This window comes from Patella vulgata, chromosome 8, assembly GCF_932274485.2.
Source record: "Patella vulgata chromosome 8, xgPatVulg1.2, whole genome shotgun sequence".
Taxonomy (NCBI): Eukaryota; Metazoa; Mollusca; class Gastropoda; family Patellidae; genus Patella; species Patella vulgata.
In genome coordinates, this window is record NC_065886.2 from 49286837 (window position 1) to 49309753 (window position 22917).

General features: G+C 32.6%; 1 protein-coding gene across 1 annotated transcript in view; it reads right to left on the reverse strand.

Annotated features, from left to right (window-relative positions):
* LOC126829624 (cell adhesion molecule-related/down-regulated by oncogenes) overlaps nt 1–22917 on the reverse strand; it is a 131447-nt gene that overhangs the window by 76654 nt on the left and 31876 nt on the right. Inside the window, exon 3 of the mRNA XM_050559598.2 lies at nt 3421–3636. The gene's annotated coding sequence lies outside the window, so the exon portion shown is untranslated. The remainder of the gene's footprint in view (nt 1–3420; nt 3637–22917) is intronic.

The following is a 22917-nucleotide window of genomic DNA, read 5'->3' on the forward strand; positions in this document are numbered from 1 at the left end:
ATAAAATACAATATTGTTTCTCCCATACAAATAAGGTAACTGAAAGATTTATAAATTATTAATGTACTATGACGAGAAGAAAACAAATTTGCAAAATGTTCAAAATAATTCATACCAATATCTAATGATGTCTTATTGAATGTTATCATTACCATCATCTCTATATAATATCATCTAAATGAATCATTTTTAAATTATGATATTAAATATATATGAGTCACTACTAGGACAATATCCCAACTCTTTTAAAAACATTTCACCTGGGGATTTTTTTTTAAAAATTGGCAGGTAAAAGATATTTAAAATAAAATAGTTACTGCGATATTTTTTTTTCGTATCATCTTTTCATTTCTTGAACAAAATGGGTTTGTTACTTTTTTTTTATATTTTCAAAAGACATTCTTTTTGCTATTTCTTTACGAGAAATACTTGGCTTTTGGCTGTTCATTCACCCATGGCTCAACTACTCAATACCAATCCTGTTTTCAGGCACACCAATCATTTTACCTGAATCCCAAATACCTTTACGCATCAAGTTTTTTCAATACCACTCTAGTTGGCCATAATGGAAGAAAATATGAAATATCAGGATATAATGACAACCTTCATAAAACTTATTGCACCCTGCTGATTTTATGTCCATTATTTACAAAATGGCTCCACCTAACAACATTAGACTGATGTATCATATGTACAAATATATCTATTTCTTTTATATATACGACACAACAAGCTTTTAAAAAACACTACTTGCAAAAATCAAATCATCATAAATGTCTTTTCACAACATGGGGTTGTATATAAAGTAGAATTTAAATATGATATATTTATAATACATGTATATGTAAGTACTCATTATCAATGTCAAATTTCACATATTTTTCCAACAAGCCTCATTAAGACAAGTGTTTCATCTTGCAATAGCCATTGCTGATAAGGGAATCAGTTTCTTCTCTACCTGTATACATTTTTCATCTTCACTGTAAATTGGTTAAAGACTCTACCCTACAACCTAGCTATAAGAATTGCATATTAAACCACACAACCTTGTCAGCCTAAATATTTAAATTCTCAGTAAAATACAATAAATTTGAGAAATTATTTAGCTAAATGATAACTATAAAATTATAGTTAACAAAAACTACTAACATGATTGCAACCATGTGGTAAGATCTTCAACAAGTTATCAAAGATAGGTTGCCGGGCAACAAAACATACGCCCACAGCAACTAGGTCTTGCGAGCAATCCAGAAGGGTTGTCGCATATTTATTGTTTTGTAGGTAATGGGAGTATCTAAAAGACACTAAAAACTAATTAAGGGTAAAAACCTATTAAGGAGTGTCCACAAACAAATGTGAATGGACATCCGGATGGACAGAGGTAACCATATAATAATATGCCCACCTCAAAATGTTGGCATATAAAAATTGTGATACATAGAGTGTTCAAAAACAAATGTGAACGGACATCTGGACATGGGCAATGACATACTATGTCCACATCAAAAGTTGATGAGGAGTATATGACGAAATACTGACACAGAACCCGAAAAATATGTCGTTAATGTAATTTTTCTTCATGCCTATATAGTAAGTGCATGTTCAAATTTTAGAATCCTGTAGAAAAGAATTTACATTGAATGTGTACAGCAAATAAGAAACAAAAGTGTTACAATCATTATAGCTCCTGGTGGAATATCTAATTTACAATAAGTAAAATCAGAAAAGTTGCAAATAATGCATAAAGTGTTTAAATAATCCAGCGCGCGTCTGGTTTTCAAGACAGCTTTTGCATAGTTTTGGACATACACATTTCATTAATTTTGTGGAAATTTGCATTTTCAAGTAGGATACCTATGAACGCACCGCTCTCCTGACTGAAAAATGCCGATGTCTTTTAAAATGCATTATGTAAGAGCTAAATCTGCCTATTGCAAGTCTTGTTTCTGGTTCAAATGTTATATAAATTAAAATTTAGACATATATTCACATAACAAGCCCATAATGAACTCTCTAGACAATCAGATGGCTGAGATATTGAGTGGATTAGAAATGTCTAACAGTTAAACGAGACTTTGTTTATTATCGTAGCAACAGTACTTGACAATTGAGACTATTTATGCTATTTCTTGTCAAAACTCCAAACAGTTAAAACCTTGCTCAAAATAAAGTAATTTGACTGAAATTTTCAATATTATTATTCATTTTTCATTGTGTATTCTTAAACTATTATAGCTTTTATTACAATCATACATAAAGCATCTTTACAGATCAGCTTATACATAGGTGTCTGAATATCAACAAATCTAGTGGAATTTTTTTCAAATCCAGTAAGCAACATTTATCAATACATGTATCATATCCAATTTTATGATCCTATTGATTTGTTTCTATTAGGACTTACATGCCTTAGCTATCTATCACACATGTAACTTGTCTGTTGGTTTTATGAATAGTTTATCCAGTGTTAGCCATAGTCCTTCCTTGTCGGTATTGTGTCAATTTGTACAAATTTCAATTATTCATAATTTTTCTAATTTTTATGACAAATAACACTCTTGCTGGTGATTATCAGTAACACAATTTTATAATAAAAAGATCCAAGGAATCCTAGACAAATATCAAATATAAAGAGCAATAACTTTAGAAGAGAAATCATAAAAAAAATCACAGATATTCAATAGATTTCTTTGTGTCACTAATGTAAAGAGAGAGAGAAAAATGGGGTTTAACGTCCACTTGACACACACTAGGTCATTTCAAGACTAATATATGGCTTAATTTTCATTTCAAGATTTCACTTGTGCACAGGGGTCCTTAGCAGTGGGAGGAAACCGGAGGCCTTGGAGAAAACCCACAAGGTTGGACAGGCGACCCTACTACTTGTCATGTACAAACGTCACTTGACTCACTGACTTTATGCGCACACGTTACACCACTAGATCACCCAACCTCCCTAATGTAAATATGACAAGCAATACTGGACAATGTTTCTTAATTGTTTTACACATTGTTATACAGGCAATATATTGAATAATACATTCTTATCTGTATATTTGTGATAAATAATAGTTAATTTGACAGGAAATAGTTAATAATAGTTAATTTTAAGCCTGTCTGAACTAGTAACTAGTTATATACAATTTCCTGCAAAATATCTTGATTTAACATACAGAAAAATAATCATTCATTTTCTATTTCTAACAGTTTCATTTATTTCAATGGAATCCACTTTAGAACTCTTGTGTAAGAATTTTAATAGCTAGTTTCTGTATTTATAGAGAAGAAAAATTCAAATATTCCTAGTTATCTTTTCATCTTTTATATAAATCTTGTATTTCACAGCATCTTATCTTTCATTGATGCAACCTCTAAAATATTTATGACTTTCTGGTGATGACTATCTAATTTTGTGCTTACCACTTTGGCTGTAATTCAACACTTTGTTTTTACCAACTGGAAACTGATCTTTTCTTGTATGCTTATGTAGAGGAGAGGATATGGAATTTACCACTGGGTTTGAAATAGAGAAACAGTTCTTTACAGATCCTACCTTCTTCCAGTGCACATGGGTGGAGCTTCCTATCATTACCATATGATTGACAACCAAGAAACTTGACTATCTCATATTAATTTCTGTAATAACAAAACAAAGTCCATATCTTTAGAAAACTGGTTAACTTTTCTGATTCTCAAAACAGATTAGTAATGAATAAGATGATATGGTCGTAGCATGATCTCTTTAAGTATTTACAAGAATAACGTAATATCTAGAATAATATCAAAGCCTGTTCATTGAAATTTGCTATACTTATATTAAGAAAGAAATGAAATGAAATGGGAGTTTAACGTCCTACTGTTCTGCTCCGAACTGGGCTAATGAAGACGGGCATTCGCCATATAGTGTGCTATGAGGGAAATTTTGCCCGGTCAGCAGCACTACTGCCTACTCTTATATCGAATTCCAGCTGTCAAGGGATCTTTTACGTGCACGACAATGTGGACACAGGACCTCGGTTTTTCGTCCGAACGACCAGACAGCTGTCCTTGTCAGACCCTTCGTCCTGCATCACTGACAAGGGGGAACCACGCCGGAAAATCTGGATGAACTTTCTCGGCCAATGCAGGGATTGAACACCAGATCTCCAGGCTAGCGAGCCAGTGTGACCCCCTATTAAGAAAGAACTTTCAAAAGGTTCTTTAACCAGGGTACTTAATTGGGTCACTTTTTGTTTTTTACCTGACAATTTTTGGTTACCAGTCAATTTCCAGCTGAGAAATATGTCTGTCTAGTCAATCTTATTTCCCACAAATATAAATGTTTAAATTCTATAAACATCATATTGAGCATTTTGAAGCCTTTTTAATCAAAGTACAACAAACTCTGTTAAAATATATATTAAATATATTTATTTTGAATTAAATAGAAAGATGTAATTTGGGTGTGACAGCTTATAAGTTTCTAAACAATAACCTTTCATTCTTGGCCAAGAAATACACATTTACTTAATAGAACATTGAGATGTCAAATCACAAAACATATAATTTATCTAACTAATAGATTCAATCTTTCGAATTGTTGAAAATTACATTTTGGTGAAAAGAATGAAAAGACATGGGAGAAAAAGGTGAAAATTTAATTGAATTCAAGGTGAATTAGTACAATAGCTGAATAGTAAGCAAAATATAGTGGATTGAATTATTCAAAAGATATTTTCAATAAGTACTTAATGAAGTGTATGTTTGAGATGAGGTTTGTTTGCGTAAAATCAGCACATGTGAACAAACATGTAACATTATTAAATGAGAAGCATCTGTCGATTTCTGCTTTCTAACCTTTCATGAATATCTGGAGGAAATTGTTTAATTCCGTTCTTACCCTGGTTAGTACCATAAGTCAGTTATTAATTTTATTAGATCAACATGAATGCTTCCATCTACATTATGTGTTATAGAGTACCAATATCAAATGATGTTTGTGGTCAACATGGCAGCAAGACAAACGGCCCTGAATTTCAGTTCCCTCATAAATAGCTCAAAATAAAAAAGGTTGAGGGGCAACAAAACATCATCACGGCAATGTTGCATTTAATAAGTTATAACCATTTAAAGTCCATTAAAAAAAATAGACATGTAGACATCACAGGCAACCTGGACAACATTTAACCACTCTACCAACTGTTCTTCGGCTGACTGAAAGGTGTTGGATTATCAAGACTATTTTATATGAAACACAGAGAAAGTTAGAACAAGAAATCTAATTCCATTACGCAGCAGTTACATGATTAGGCAACTGAACGCTTGTTTAAAGAACCACAGACAAACAGGCTCAATGAATGTTAAGGGGCAGAAATGAAATGCCCGAAATAATTCCTGTTTGCTGTCAGTGGTGCAGGTCATCAGCTAGCACCATAAGCGTGAAGGGCACCAGAAGGGTTTATGCCCCCTCTCGCAGAAAATTGGACTACAGCAATCGCATTTTTCTACTATTTCAGGCTGTGAGTACACAGCAACTGGATTTTTGAAGTTAAGGGGCAATAAATGAAATGTCGAAAACATTCTCGTTTAGAATCAACGATCTCTGCCTGCAAAGGTGCAAATTGGCTGCATTCATTGGACAACAGAAATTTAACTTCCCGACAAATTGATGAAACAAATAATGATAACCTGGAATACAACAACGTCGGGAGTACAACAACTTCTAAGTGGTCCAATATAGCCCACTTTATATAGGATTACAACAGAAATTCCACTTTTTGACAACCTGAATTACTCAGACTGTTCAAGCTGCATTCACCGGACATCAGAAATTTCACTTTCCGAAAAACAAATATTTATGATGCCTGAAAAACTCTGTTTATAGACACTGTTTATTATACTGCTTTTAAATGTTTTAAATTTTAATCCATTAGTCAATTTAAATCAATTATGATTCCCAAACAATAATTGATGAAAGAAAAATGCATCCCAAAGCAAAGTGGCTCCAGACAAAAAGTTTTAATCCATAGTTAATGTAGTACAAATTTACTGTATTCAATTGAACAAAATTATTGTTTTATTACCACGTACAAGCCATCAGATTTCAGGCACTTTTTAGAATTTTTTTTTTTTTTCCTCACTTTACCCGTCTGCCCGAAAAATTTGGTTGTCCGAAGTAATTGCAACTTTTAATAGCGCCAATTTAATACCATTGGGTCGGCCAGTGATAAAATTTTCATTGACTAATGTCCTAACAGTACCTGTAGCTCAGGGGCCTACAAAATCTTAATCCAGCTATGTACATGCCTGGCACTAAGGGTTAAACACATATTTGGGAATAATCTTATGGAGCAATGATGCATTCTAATATGGCTCATCGATCAAGAGTGACAATATATTTTCAGCGGGACAATATAAAAAGTATATAAAGAAAGCAATAATAAATATTACTTCGCCCTTGAAGGAATGCGATAGAAATATGAGAAGCACTTTTTTATTCTAAAATCATTCAAGTTGTATTATTTTGATATAGTTAAATATATGGCCAACTGACTTTTCTCATTTTTCATGTAAAAATAATAGATGCGTGTTAACCCCTTGCCTCTGGTCCTATAATTAAAGACAACACTAAGATAGATTGTTACAGGGTTCAAGGGTTGAAAGGTAAAATTGTAAAGTCTGTGCCTGGCCAACAGGATTAGAGTTTAATCCAGAATGTGAAAGAAGAGCAAGCCGTTTGGTCTCGCACCTGTTGTCATATCAATCCACTGTATATTCAAATTACAGGCCTGTACTATGACTCCTATTGGTTCACACAACATTTGATACCTACACACAATACTAAAATTGTTGGCTAACATTCCCCAATTATATTATAAATTACATGCAATTTAAACTATAAAAACTTTCAAACATAGCTTCTTAAAAGTAACAAACAATATCTCCATTAACAACATTACAAGCAATATCTCCTTTTAAAAAATAACAAGCCAACAGTGAGGCTGATGTCCCCCGCCGAAATAGGAAAATAATTAGAGGACACATATAAATTTATCACAAATTATCTTTTACAAAGTATTGAACAATCAAACAGTATATCTTTACTTATAGTCTAACAATCAAAGTAGGAGAGTTATTGTTTTCCAAAGTCTCGACCAATCAAATTGCGTATCGCTCTGCTTACCCTGAGCAGAAAATGCTCATTATCAAACTTAGTCAAGGTATTACTGTAATGAAACTATACACCAAGTTTCATCAATCTCACTTAATTAGAACTAAAGTTATCGTGTCCCAAAGCATCAACCAATCAAATTGCTTATCTCTGCTTACCCTAAGCGGAAAATGCTCATCTTCGAACTCCATCAAGGCATTGACCTAATCAACACATACACCAAGTTTGAACATTCTAGCTCAATTAGGAAGAGAGTTATCGTGCCCCAAAGTATCAACCAATCAAATTGCTTATCTCTGCTTACCCTAAGCGGAAAATGCTCATCTTCGAACTCCATCAAGGCATTGACCTAATAAACACATACACCAAGTTTGAACATTCTAGCTCAATTAAAAGTTATCGTGTCCCAAAGCATCAACCAATCAAATTGCTTATCTCTGCTTACCCTAAGCGGAAAATGCTCATCTTCGAACTCCATCAAGGCATTGACCTAATCAACACATACACCAAGTTTGAACATTCTAGCCCAATTAGGAAGAGAGTTATCGTGTCCCAAAGCATCAACCAATCAAATTGCTTATCTCTGCTTACCCTAAGCGGAAAATGCTCATCTTCGAACTCCATCAAGGCATTGACCTAATAAACACATACACCAAGTTTGAACATTCTAGCTCAATTAGGAAGAGAGTTATTGTGTCCCAAAAAGTGTGACGGACAGACAGACGGACAGACAGACAGACGGACAGACAGACGGACGAACCCATTTTAATAGTCCCCTGCTTTCTTCGAAAGGCGGGGGACAAAAAGCAATAGGCTATACTCCTTTAAAAAAAATTACAAGCAATATCTCCTTTAAAAAAATTACAGGCAATATGTCCTTTAAAAAAAATTACAAGCAATATGTCCTTTAAAAAAAATACGAGCAATATGTTCAAGCAATATGTCCTTTAAAAAAATTACAAGCAATATGTCCTTTAAAAAAAAAATCACAAGTAATATACCTCTTTTAAATAAAATCACAAGTAATACCTCTTTTAAATAAAATCACAAGCAATATATCTCCTTGAAAATTCCATCCATCTTAGATCTATATGCATCTCCCTATGTAACAAGAGCACAACCATCTTTATTTGCCATGATCCAAATTGATTGGCCTGTTTTAAATCCAATTGAATCCAAGTCGAGTAGCATCTAGCATTGGTATTTTGATTTTGTTTTCTTACTTAAATATTAAATAATCAATCCATGTACATATATGCATGGCTTAAGCCAAGAGAAATTTGATATTTTCAAAAAAACGCATTTGATGTTTATGTTCCAAAATGCACTACTTGCAGTCTTATAAACCCTGATGAAAAATAATGGTGGTCTTCCAGGCTTAAAAATCAGAATCATGATCTTATACATCAAGATTTAAATCCTAATTTCCAGTAATTCTGATGTCATATGCAAACAAAAATAAAAATTCAAACAATCTTTCTGAAATTGTAAACCTGATTCACATTCAATTTGAAAATATATATTTCAAATGCAAGTAAAGGAACCCATTTAATGAAAAATCAGTTTGTTAGGAAAAATTTAATGAAAGATTCACTCTGTTAGGAAACATTCAATGAAAAATTCAATCTCTTAAGAAAAATTCATACTTCAAATTTCTCTGTTTTCTATGTTGCTGTAAGTAATTGTGTACATTATCCCATAAAGAATGTTGAATGAATCACATGTATTCACTAACTGGTAGTTATAAACTAGTTGAACATAATTTGTTACTTCAGTTTTTACCTATTCTATGAAAATTACAGCTTACAGGTGATTAAGAAAATAGACACAATGGGTTGCTTTTGGTGGTTTTCAATCTCAAAATTTAGCTGTCAATTTTGACGAAATGGAGATTATATGTTTTATTGTTAAACGACTACCTGTGTACATTAACTTGACTCTTAAATATAATATAATACCTTTAATATTAACGCACCTACACCAAATCTTATATTGAAATGGGAGAAAATAAGGCAGTGGCGACTCTCTGTCCCATCTTTGTTTAGTAAGTGAAAGTCTATCAAAATTGTGCAACTATTAATCATAGAGTTACAGCCCCTGAAACCGTGTGCAAGATCTTATTGTTCAGAGTTTTTATCAAATTTTTAAAAAAAAACCTACGTAATTCGAATGTTTCTTGGCAACGATATGAAATTTCTCAAACCAAATTTCTAATTTCACTGTACATCTTACTTCTTGTTTCCAATCTATTATTTCAATAGCGCTTTATTCTGGAGCTAAAAATAGATTTTAATGTTTAGGAACAAAGCATGATGGGAAATAGTTGAAAATACTTAGTATGTCAAATGAAGCAAAGTTCTTCCAACCTTAACTTTTTATAATACAGCACCAAATATAAAACAAAATACCGTAGCTATAACAAGCTACTATATGGTAGCACAAATTTCTTGTTGGGATTTTTTTCATATCTGCATAGGGTTCATAGTTGGGCCTACATCACAGAATTTGCAAATTTTGTATTCATTATTGTACCCGATTCTTACAATGATTTTCAGTGTCAATCTGGTACTACTTATGTCTATTAGTAAGTGCAGGAGGACCGCACTACACGTAAAACAAAAATCTACAAGATAAACCTGCGGACAAGACAGAAAATAGACATTGCACCAAATAAACAAAATTCAAATCAAGTGAATGGATCCGGTGGCCAGCCGTAAGCGTCCACTATGCTGTACAGTCCCGGGCCTGAAGTGACACAGACTTCACTCAAATTTGAAAACAATCAGGAATACAAAAAAGACGTAACAGAAATAATGCGGTACTGTCATACATATTGTATTGTCATACATATTGTATTTTGTAAACTTATGTCTATGTGGTACTGTCATACATATCGTACTGTTATACATATTGTATTATGTAAACTTGTTAAAATTTGTTTTACTTGTTCTTTCGATCATTCATCATATGCATGGAAGTTCATGTAACAACAATAATTTAAATTGCATAATAAAATTGAATTTCATACAACACTAATAAGGACACTGTTTTGAAAATTGAACCTTTGTTAGCATTTTATAAAGATAGGTTGCCAGACAACAAAACATACGCCCACAGCAGCTAAATCGTCCGGGCTGTCAACAAGAGTTGTCGCATATTCTTACTTTTTTCGGTAATGAAACATTTATAATACACTAAAATCTGATTAAGAGCAACAACTCATGAAGTAATTATCTGAAAACCATTAGAATTTGTTTGGTTTTTATAAAGTTCTGCCCCATGCTAACGTTTTGTATACAAAACATTTAATAAAATGGATTTAGCTGTTCAAGTTATCAAAATTCATTGAAAATCAATATACTTGTTCATCTCAAGACCTTAAACTCTGTGTCAATCTAAAGTCAATCAGATGATTACTTTGGTCTCTAAAGCATCCACAAGATTTTTTGAAGTGATCAAGGGCCATAACTTTGGCAGTAATTATCAGAAATCGCTGAAAATCAATAGGCTTCTTCGTCTCATGACCTTAAACATTGTGTATAAATTTAAGGTCAATCGGATGTTAACTTTGGCCTCTAGAGCGTCCACAAGCAATTGTGGACGCCGGACGGACGGACAGGGGCGACGACAATATACGACCACATTTCAATGTGGACGTATAAAAATGGTAGTTTTATTAAAGGCACATCTAAGTGATCTCTACTACAAATGAAATGTGATTTTTCAGTACCCGCCAGTATAATTGCTTATTCCACAGATTTACCATGGTTAATTTCAAGCACTGGGTCTGCACCTTTGAAGCTCAACTTTTTAATTTGATTCATCAATTTTATTCGTTTCTTGGCTGTTTTACACTGTGACATATTCAAGCCATTGTTTTAATTAACTCTTAACACTGGATATTCTGTTGGGATCTTCTTCATCTGAAGTTATTAGGTTGTCAGGAACAGAAATATAAGTCGTCCAAGCAATCTACAAGGGTTATTGCATAATTTATTCTTTTAAATTATTTATTCGTCCCAGCAGTACAAAAAAGGTAGTCACTTATTTATTCTTTTGCAGTCAATGGAAGCATTTAACAAACTTTAACTAGAGATTTCACAAGATTTTCAATTTGATCAAGGGTGATAACTCTGACAGTAACTACTGAGAAGCAGTAGGTTTCTGGCCATAAACACTGTATATAAATTTCATGTCAATCTTAAAAAGGGGGATAACTCTGAAAATCATAATTGTAAATCGTTAAAAATCCAATAACACTGTGCATAATCTTCTTCAAGTCAATCAGATGATTGAGCGACCACTGAACGGAAATGGTTGTCTGTATACAACCACATTTCAAAACAATGCTTAAAAATTTTCATAACCACATTTATCATTGAAAAAAGGCCTACATCAACGCCATGTGGGTTTGTCTGTCCGATTTATAAAGCCTGTTAGGATTGTGTCAAAATATGTGACGTCATTTGAAGAAAGCGACATTGGTACAACTGTACAAGTTCAAACTACAAGGACAATTAACTAAATATTGACAAATATGTGTTGCGATTCTTAGGAATTGGTTAGGGTACTAAAATTTAACTTTTGTATGTTTATTCAGTTGTAATCCGAAATATCTTCTCCAATAGCATAATACCCCTTTGTACTTCAAAACATAATCTAATCCATATACATTTTTATATTTCACCTGAACGAAATACAAATCAGACTTTAATATAAATTCAGTAATGTTCTTTCAGCAAGGAAATATGTCTGCCTAATCCACTGTTCTATACGCAAATGAAGACTTGAAGTAAAATTATATTTCCCGTAATATCTTCCACTCTATGAACAGCTCATTGAATTCTTTTACAAATTGTACAAACTCATTTTCAGTAAGCTTATATTTTAATCATAGCAAAAATTTGATTTTGAATTACTGTAAAACAAGAAATTAAAGCATTATGAAAGTGAGTCGACATAGATGCGAATTGAAATTAATCCTACTCTACCTATAGTATATACCTACTGGGAGGTTTTGTCAAGGGCAGCAGTCCAATAATTATTAATTTTGGGTGTTAGCTTTCCAATGTTAAAGCCATGTATACTCAAAGAGTGCAAATTTAGAAGAAAAAAAAAACTGTGTCAGTTTATCTGTGATTTCATTAATATAAAGTTACATACTAATTTCTTCAAACCAACTATTGCATTTTTGAGTTATATTTTACATATTTTGGCTATATCATGGGCAACAAGTCCATAGATAATTGAACTCATCCAATATCTCATGATTATAAAGTCACATGCAAATTTTTCATCTAAATCAAACGAAAAATGTATACACAAGCTATATATAAGCATTTGTGTACTTTGAAGGGAACTTTGATTCATACACCTCTGATATCATACATATAAAGTCACATACAAACTTTCATGAAGTCAGATGTATATATTATACAAAACATGTAATCAATGATAAATTTAACAGTTTGAGTTCATCAGAAATCAATAGGCTTCTTAATCCCATTAACATAAACACTGTGTCTTTGATACGGCTTTTCTTTAGAAGCTCACTTATCTTGGCCATCTGAACAGGTCCTCTTAAAAATGTCTGCTCCAGTTATTGTACGTATGCTCGATAAGTTTTTAAACTATCTCAAAAGCATCTGAATGGCATATAACATAAAAATCACACCAAGTTCCCATGCACACTTGAGAATTACTGGTAAATCTTTTTTTCTGATCCCACTATGGTTTCTGGGAGATCCAGTTCAGTTCTATGTGGTTGTGTTGTCTGTTGGAGTTTTAATAAATCCACAAACCCAACACAGGACATCATCATTATTACAGCCAAAAGTTACATAAATCGGATGGAAAAGATATAGAAAGGGTAGACAACATGTTAAACCCCATGGCATTCATCTGGCACTGGTACTGGTAAATGCTAAATATATTAATCAAATTTCAAACATTCTCCTTACATAAATAACTCAAGTTTTTTCCAAAATAAAAATTCTTTTATGTTCCAAGATGTTGAAAACAAACTATGTTCTCAGCATGATAAAATGTTTTCTGAATTCTCTTTAATTATAAGGTCAGTGTAAATATTAAAGAAAATGACTGCTTGGGTTATTTAGTTACAAGAAAAGGATAGAAGAGGATATAATGGCTTTCTGTTTGTAATAATCAAGATACAAGCACCCCTCCATTTAACATGCTACCAATGATAGGCAGTAGAATACGGGCGCCTGTATGGGCCATTAACTTTAAATCCTGGTGTGTGATTTATGTTATTTTTCTACACCTAGTAATTTCCCCATTTCTACTCCTATACATTATTTGAAAATAGAGACAAGTAAATAGGTCGCTCAGGTGTGACTTTATAAATTACATGTTTAATATTTCTTCTTTTGCAGATTTTGTCAACTTTGAAGAATAAAAATTGCAAAATGTTCAATTCTTCTTCATGATCTATGAAAAAATCTTGTACTGAAAAAATAATTTGGTCAACAGTCTGATATTTTGACACAATGCATTATCTTCTCATCAATAGATAAAAGTAATTCTTTAATGAAAACTGGTAGGAACAATTTTTTAATCTAAAAATTTGAAACATTCATTAAGGAAGTAGTAAAACAATCACTTTCAGATGTACTGCACAAACACATCACTTTGTTTCCGTTGTTTGGTGAACAATGGCTTATTCCACCATATGGTTTTCAACAACATGCCCAGTTTTAAAAACCTTAGTCACTGCATTTTCACACTACCCATACAATTTTTTTCAAATTAAAACAATCAAATTTTGCAACTTTTTAGAAGTTTTCTGTCTAGCTATGTGAAACTTTCGTATGGTTATGATTTTAAACTGCATTGTTTAATTTAGGGTGTTGTACCTTGTTTAAGACCATAAAAAAAAACATGTCTCAAACAAAATGAAACATGTGACCTTTACTCCTGTCAACATACAGAAACAACATGGTGCGCTCAAACTGCACCAAGTTTTGTACTGCCTAAATGAGAATCATATGTGTCAGGCATGTATAGCAATGGACTTTAAAAACACTACAATTTTTATTTTATATCCACTAACAATACATATGGCTGACTTTCAAACAAACGGAGACAGGAAAGAAAAACAAAGCTTGTTGTATAATTATGTAATGGAATGCAGATTTAACATTTGGCTCACTGCTCCAATCACATGCAGGTGATGCCATATCTAACCAATCATCCACTCTTTTACAACCTATCCACCAACCAACTGGCAGTATTCAAATTATCATATAGTTTGGTATCTGGCTACTATGTATTTGATTAGGAAAAGAATGTATAAAACACCAATAAACATGCCTCTCTTCATGAATTCCACATTTGATAAAGGAAAAGGCTTCACCTTTGCTTCCAATTACCATGTAGCAAAATAGGATGAATAGAAAGGATGGATGGTTACCATGTTGGAACACTATATACATCTAGCACATATTATTATCATTTACAACATTTCTTCTTCCAGAACAACCTTCACATCAGTATTTTTCCATCATAAATCATTAAAATATATTTTTCTATTAATTTATTGGAGAAAGGAACTCTACTATCAATGAATTTTTTGTGTTTTGGTAATGTTTACTCTTTGTATAGAAAGTGATATCCTGAGAGTATAACTGAAGGGAGTAGAAGCTCTGATTAGAACCAGAATGACTTAATTCTCCCTAGAAGGCCAGTCTTAGTCCTCCATTGTTGATTCCCAAAATTTTTTAATTTAATCAATTCAAGTAAATGTTAACATTACAAAATGACTTAAGTTGCATTGCTAGAGAGATAATTGAATAGAAAGATGAATCATTTGTGTACATGTATATCCATATTAATTTTTCAAATATTAAGCGTGAAAGACAATTATTGCTGAATCTGATTTTTTTTTTTTTTGCAGTAGAATACAAATTGCTACATGAAAGAATTGATATATTAATATTCAGTGGCATAGAAAGGGATATGCTATAAAAAATGAGTTGTAATATTAAGATAAATTGCCAGGAAACATAAAATACACCAACAGTAGCTAAATCGTCAGCACAGTCCACAATAGTTGTCGCCATGTGAACAAGCCAACAGTGAGGCTGATGTTTTCCGCCGAAATCCCAAAATAAATAGATGACATATATTAATTAATTGCACATTTATCTTTTTCAAAAGTATCGAGCAATCAAACTGATTATCTATACTTAGTGTAAGCTTAAAATGTTCTTGATCAAACTCAGTCAAGATTTTGAAGTACCTGGAAGTGAAACTATACACTAGGTTTCATCACTCTCCATTAGTTAGAATCAAAGTTTTCTTGCTTGTCCCAAAGCACTGACCAATGAAATTGCTTAGGTTTAGCGAGAAATGTTAATCAATGAACTCAGTCAAGACATTCATCTAATCAAGTTTAAACATTCTACCAGGGGTCTCGATAACTGGATTTGCATCGCACCTTGTGAATCAAATCTTGTCCGTTGCTAATCAATTTTCTACAAAGTAGCTAACCTGATTCGCACAAATGCTAATCATAGATTTTGCTTCTTTTATTTCTCACATAGAGAATTTTATGTCACCTTTTTAACTGTAAAAAGTTGTTGACATTTCTTGACTAGTTTAGTCAAGATCATCTAGTATCGTATCTAATACCTGAAACTGCTAAAAGCAAAGTTTTAGCACCTCCTATATTACCCGGAGTTCCATCCCCCCAGAGTTTTTTTTTGATATAATAAAAATAATTCATCGATTTTCTTCACAAAATAGGATAGATATTATTGAATATATAACAAAGGTAGGCACTGGCACTAGTATTAATGCGGATACTAAATCACCAGTTTAAAGAATTTATAATGGAGATTTGAGGCAGGGAATTTTCAGTGAGCAGACCTTGAAATATTTCTAACAATAATTATGAAATAGTGTGAATGAAATAAAGCTTTGCATAATATAGTAAAATTCAACAGATAGACTTTATTTCAATCACACTTTTCAAAAATTGTAGCCTGTTATGGATATTCATACACTGCTAATCAAAACTGGACATTGCTAATCAATTTACCTGAATGTATCTAATAAAATAAAACCAAGTACGAACAATCCAAACCATTAGACAAAATTCGGAGTCCTAAAAAAAAACGTATAGGCAAAATAGTGTAATCAGCAAATGGACTGGTCACCGTGTACAAAATACACGACAAACAGTGGTAACAGGTGTCCGAAAGAGTAAGCTTACCCTGCCTGGAGCCACACCTTCCATAGCTGCATCTAACTTGCAAGTTCGAAAAGTTATCAAGACCCCTGCATTTTACCTCAATTAAAAGCAGAGTTGTTATGTTCCAAAGTCTTTGAAAAATCAAATTGCTTCTCGCTACTTAGTAATTGTGTCCTAAAAAGTGTGACGGACTGACCTATGTTCATAATCCCCTGCTTTCTTCGATAGGCAGTGGACAATAAATATGAAATCTTTATACCGTGATGTCAACAAGATTCATAACTCTAGAAGAAATTAACAGATATCAATAGATTTTGTTTCTTCCTAATTAAACAATGCATATGAATGTCAAGTAGATTGCACGATAACGTATGTTGCTAGAGAGTTCAAAAGATTTTACAAAAAAGGCAATAACCCAAGAAGTAATCAGACCAATGGATAAAAATTTAAAGCATAATGGATAATAACTTTTGTTGTAAGAGTGTTCAAAAGATTATATATAAATATATATTTATTAACGGAAAATGTTAAGATAGCCACGCAAAGCATGGAATTAAGCCCACGCAACAACTATGTCTCGAAGAAAAAGATAGCTATAAACAGGCTTCTTCATAAACATAAAGACTGCATACAAATTTAAATCAATCAGATGATAACTTAAGTCTCCAAACCATCCATGACATTTTTTGTAGAAACCAATAGTCAAATCAAATGATAACTGACGACCGGATGTAGGTGATGACATTATATGGCCACCATTTCAATGTGGCTGTATAACCTTAAAACTGTGATTCATGAATGTGAATATTTTCATACAATGTGTTACTTAGACTTTCACCAGTTTGATTATTCAATTAAAGAATGTAGTAAAGATAAACTACGAAGACTGTCATATTCAATACATTGATAGAAGTAAGTTTGTTTAAGCAGGTGTTTATCTTTTCATAAAAATTATATTAAATAAGAGGGAGAGGACAAAAATTCAACTTATGACTAACTTGTACTTAGTCTTAGATGTGGGTGAATTCAGTACGGTACAAATTTCTATTTAACATTTCAATTTAAAGAAAACCTCAAGTGTTTTCAATTAACAGAATTATTAAAGGTTTAATACGTAGTTTGATGTAATTTATTTACAATTACAAATAGCAGGATACAAAGCTATTTTTAAAAAGGGAAGGAATGTCTTTACTTGATTTTGAAAATATTTGAGCTCTGAGCAATAAAATTTGCAGCAAAGGTATTTTTTTAAAAATCATCCATGGTAAAATATATGCACCTAAAACCCTTTTTTTTCTTTATCAATACCATAAGGTTGAAAGTACTGAAAATAATGGATGGTGATTAATTTTTATTATCTTTTTAAGTATTTGAGGGGGGGGGGGGTGAAATGGGGAAGGTGGAATTGTTGCAGGGATTAGATCCCATAAATTATAGTCATTAGTCTGATGAGTAATTAAAGTCTTTTCTCTGTGTTTATTATTAGAACAAGATCTCTTTATTTCAAAATGTATTGCTAAGAGTGCAGGAGCACAGATACATTTTTTAAAAGACATTTCTAAAATTCCTGATCACAATTTGAGCAATAATACAGTGAAATAACACAATGATTTTCACCTATCTAATTATATTCCTAATCTTAAATTGTTAATTAGAACCATTATAGAACTTTCTGTAATTCTAACCTGATTATCACCATTAATGTTGTTAGTATTTTAGACCTTTCACTTCAGGACATCATTCTTAAAGGAGGTAAGTCTCTAATTCAATATTTTCCACAGTCTTTGACATTACAAATATGACTTATTGGTCAATCTAAATCGATACTGATGTTGGTATCTTAACGTGAAAAGATGGGCTTCTGATATCCAATATCTAAGACAAAATAAAATTCTTAAATTGGCACACGAATCGCGTGCCAGAATGCTTTCGAGCGGCATTAGTAATGAAGCAACTCAATGAACGGGGCTAAACATGTCCCACAAGAAAATACTACCGTTGTAGACTAGATTAACTAGACGCCAATGACTGTCATTCAATTTGGACTCTTTGCGTATTTTGCCGAACATAACTGATTAGAAATTACAATTAAAACAGAAACAATTGAATTTAAATCAGTTTATATACATTCATATTACATTATTATATGCATTGCGACCCATTTGTGTCCATTTCTAGGTGCCAAAGAATAGCGATTTAGCTCCTTTATGGTGAGCTTTTACCCACTCACCTAGCATTTTTAAAGGACATTGCCAGGTTTGGGTAACAATCTTCTGGGGCAAGGATACGGAAGTAAACAGTCAAATAAGCTCCAAAATAATGTCAAGGCCAAGGGATCCATAATTGTGACAAGCTGAACTCTTTGTGGTTACCAATATAAAGATTATCGGAAAGTTAAAAAAGTTATAGGCCAAAACATTGATCCCCAAAAATGTGTGGACAGAATCACCAATGTGAGTCCTTATTAATTGATAAAATTTATCCTTAGATAATGGTGAATTGGTTTTTTGGTATATAACCAGGAATCTTGGTATCTCCGTAATGCCCATGGTTTGTAACCACAGTTTTAGATCACCAGGAATACCTAAGATCTCCTGCCAAATCTTGATGAAAGTCTCCCAGTGTTCTTGTGTCATAGACTATGAAAGTATCTTAAAATAAAAATACATCATATACTATGCACAGAATGACCAAGATTATCTCTACGGGTATTCCTTATACATTAATTGTTCCCTTTTTACTAATCATACTTATTTTGTTGAAATGTTCTCTCTTTAACTAGAGTTAACAGTGTGAATACCATACTATTCAAATGCTTATTTATCTATCAATACTTTTTTTTATCATTTTTTAGAAAATCAGAAGAAATAAAAAAGTACATTAAAGTGACTGAATGTACCATTACTTTGTTCTAATATTAGATAAATTTGAAGGAAAGTCAAACAATGTCTGCCTGTCTAGTAAATACAAAATTTCATTTACTTCCAACAATACTGGTAGTTTAAATCAGATTGAATATTTGAATTTGAATGTAGATTCTGCTGCATTAGGGTATTAAGAAAATCTTTACAACATTCAGTTATCAATTGTTATCTACAGACTCCTGAGGTTTTACATGTCTACATGACCACACACAATGATTTCATGAAAGTACATCACCATTTTGGACAATATTAATGCATCATTTTCTAACCTGCTGGTTCCGATCACTATAAAACATGTTCAGTTTGGCAAACTTTTCTACCTGTCTGTTTTCTTAATAACAGTATGTAAGATATAACTTGTTCATTGTCTTGACGCACCTTAGCATTTCTCTACTAAAATATCATCTAGTAGTTTACCTTATGGAACCTTACAAAATTTAGTTGAGAAATGAAATGGGATTGAATGCAGACTTCATTACACAGTCCTTAGATTAGGGTTTTTCACTATGGCACCAAAAATTTGAAAAATGTTGTAACCAAAATGACCTACTATGGCACAAATAAAATTCCATCATAGCCATCAAAGAATTCACAAACTTTCAATCATTCGTTAGATAAGCCACTATTAAAATGATTTTCAGTGTCAACTGATCTGGTACCTTCATACATTATCAACACTCTCTGCCAAAATAGCACATAGAGTTTTATTGTGCTGAATGAACTTTAAAACTGGTAGGAAATATTGAAGGTATTTGGAGGAAACAGATGTGAATCGTATGGTAGTGTATGCCCACAACGATTCAATTCAGTCCAATATATAAGCATGTCTGTATTAGAAAAGATAGGTTGCCAGGCAACGAAACATACGCCCACAGCAGCTAACTCGTCCGGGCAGTCAACAAGAGTTGTCACATATTTTTACTTTTTTCGGTAATGAAACATTTATAATACATTAAAATCTGATTGAGAGTAACAACTCATTAAGTAATTATCAGAAAACCAATAGAATTTGTTTGGTTTTTATAAAGTTTTGCCCCATGCTAACGTTTAGTATAGGAAACTTTTAACATCATGGATTTAGCTGTTCAAGTCATAAGAATTCATTGAAAATCAGCATACTGGTTTGTCTCAAGACCTTACACTCTGTGTATGAATCTGAAGTTAATCGGATGATAACTTTAGCTTCTAGAGGGTCACAAGGTTTTTAAAAGTGATCAAGGGCCATAACTTTGGCAGTAATTATCAGAAATCGTTGTAAATCAATATGATTCTTCGTCTCATGACCTCAAACACTCTGTATGAATTTAAAGTCAATCAGATATTAACTTTAGCCTCTAGAGCGTCCACAAGCAATTGTGGACGCTGGACGGCCGGACCGCCGGACGGATGGACGGACAGGGGCGACGACAATATACGACCACATTTCAATGTGGGCGTATAAAAATGATTGGTCGGCTATTATTACAATTACTTTTCTGATTAATTGCTGCTATGAAAGAACTGTTTAAGTTAACATCTGCGGTAAATCCAGAATTTTAAGAGATCCCATGTCCATTTAAAGAGACAAGATAGGTTGCCAGGCAACAAAACACACGCTCACAGAAACTAAATCGTGTGAGCAGTGGACAAGGGTTGTCATATATTCTTTTGTAGGAAATGGGAGAATCTACAAGACACCCACATCAATTTAACACAGATTGGATGATAACTTTTGACATTTGAGAGTTTTACAAAGTAAAACAAGGGTCATAACTCTAGAAGGAACCAACAGAAATTGTTGAAATTTGATAGGCTTTTTCATCATACTAACTTAATAAGCGGTTTTATTTCCAGCAACTTGTTTTGTTTTACTCAAAACAGATCATAAATCAAACAATCTCCAAATTTGTATATATGTATTCACATGTGTGAGGGAGGAAGGGGCATGCATCTTATAATGATTTTCCTTTTTAAGGACAACACTCTGTGCCCCCCCCCCCCCAACCCTGCAAAGTAGCAATCAATGCCCTTAAAGGAGCTAAATCGCTAACATTTGGGACCTAGAAATTGACAAAAGTGGGTCGCAACGCATATAATACTGTAATATGAATGTATATAAACTGATTTACATTCGATGGTTTCCGTTTTTACTCCAATTTCAAATCAGTTATGTTAGGTGAAATAAGCTAGCAGTCTCAAGCGAGTGCAAATTTCTAGCGTCTGGTTATTCCAGTCTACATATGCCGTTTGATTTGGTGCAACGTGTCTAGCCTCGTCCCTCGAGTCTCTTGATACAACTGGGGCTGAAGCGCATTATGGTACACGATTCGTGTACCAATGGTAAAATGTTTATTTTGTCTTAAATATTGGATATCAGAAGCCCATCTTTTCCCGGTAAGATCACAACATTAATGTTGATTTAAATTGACAAATAATTTGTGTTTTCAATGTTGAAGATTTTGGACAATATTGAGTTGGAGACTTAGCTACTTTAAGTATAGTGTGCGATGAATGATAGAAAATTATTCTGGTCCACCTCCCTTTTGTAGCATAAAGACACAAGACTTGCAGTGATGCTGCTAATATGTAAACAAATTTTTGTTTCATTCTAAATTCACTAAATATTTTTTTTAAATGACATACATACCCTGCTTCTTGTCATGCTGATTGAAGCACATATTAAATGTTTTATATGAATAAATATAATAATAAATACGGATCATAAAAATTAGTTAGAGAAAGATGGTTGATGTACATGTTAAATAGTTATCTAGATTTCTCCACCAATCTAAACAAAGTTAGCAAACTAAGTGGCTTGTCATGTTTTATCACACTTGATGGCCATAAACTTAATTGGTTAAAGCATTTCCTAAATCCATTATATCTCATGAATATTCACAATACTTTATATTTTTCTGATTGGTTAAGAAGTGCTATATTTGATAATATGCAGATGGCATCCATTCTCTCAACACTCTAGTATTGCTCAAGAAAACTTCATTTAATGACAAGCAAACAAGAATTTCTTGTAAACTATACCTATTTAATACTCTTAATACTTTAGTACTCTACAGGGTTGACAAGTTCATTTACTTTACGACTTTCAAAATATTATTTGATTACTTTAAATAAGTAGTTTAAAATCATATGCTCCATAAAATAAAACAACAAAATTATACTTACAAGTAGAATATTGAAAAATACCACAGTAAGCAATACACAAGCATAACTAATTCCATTAATAAAATACTTTTGCTACAGCCAATAAATTGGTATTTTAAACTAAACATTTTTGTTTAAAGTACACATAGGCAATATACCAATAACAGGATTTGGGGATAAAATAAACTGGAAAATTTTATGAATAAAAGAGACAGAGATGGAGTCAATTTTCCACATGAATTAAAAATAGAAGTCATAAAATTGCATTTGTGGTGATGTTGAGTACAAGTTATTGAAGTGACAAGAAAAGGGGTTATGATGTGTCACCTGGTAATCAAATCAAGTGAAAAGTTTCTATTTATCTGTACATATTAACTGTAAGGATCATCGACACAGCCCATTGCTAGGGAAATAATCAAAGAATTCTATCATTGAATATAACGAATATATATGAATTCTTTGTAAGGGTTTGATGTGGGCCTGTAGGG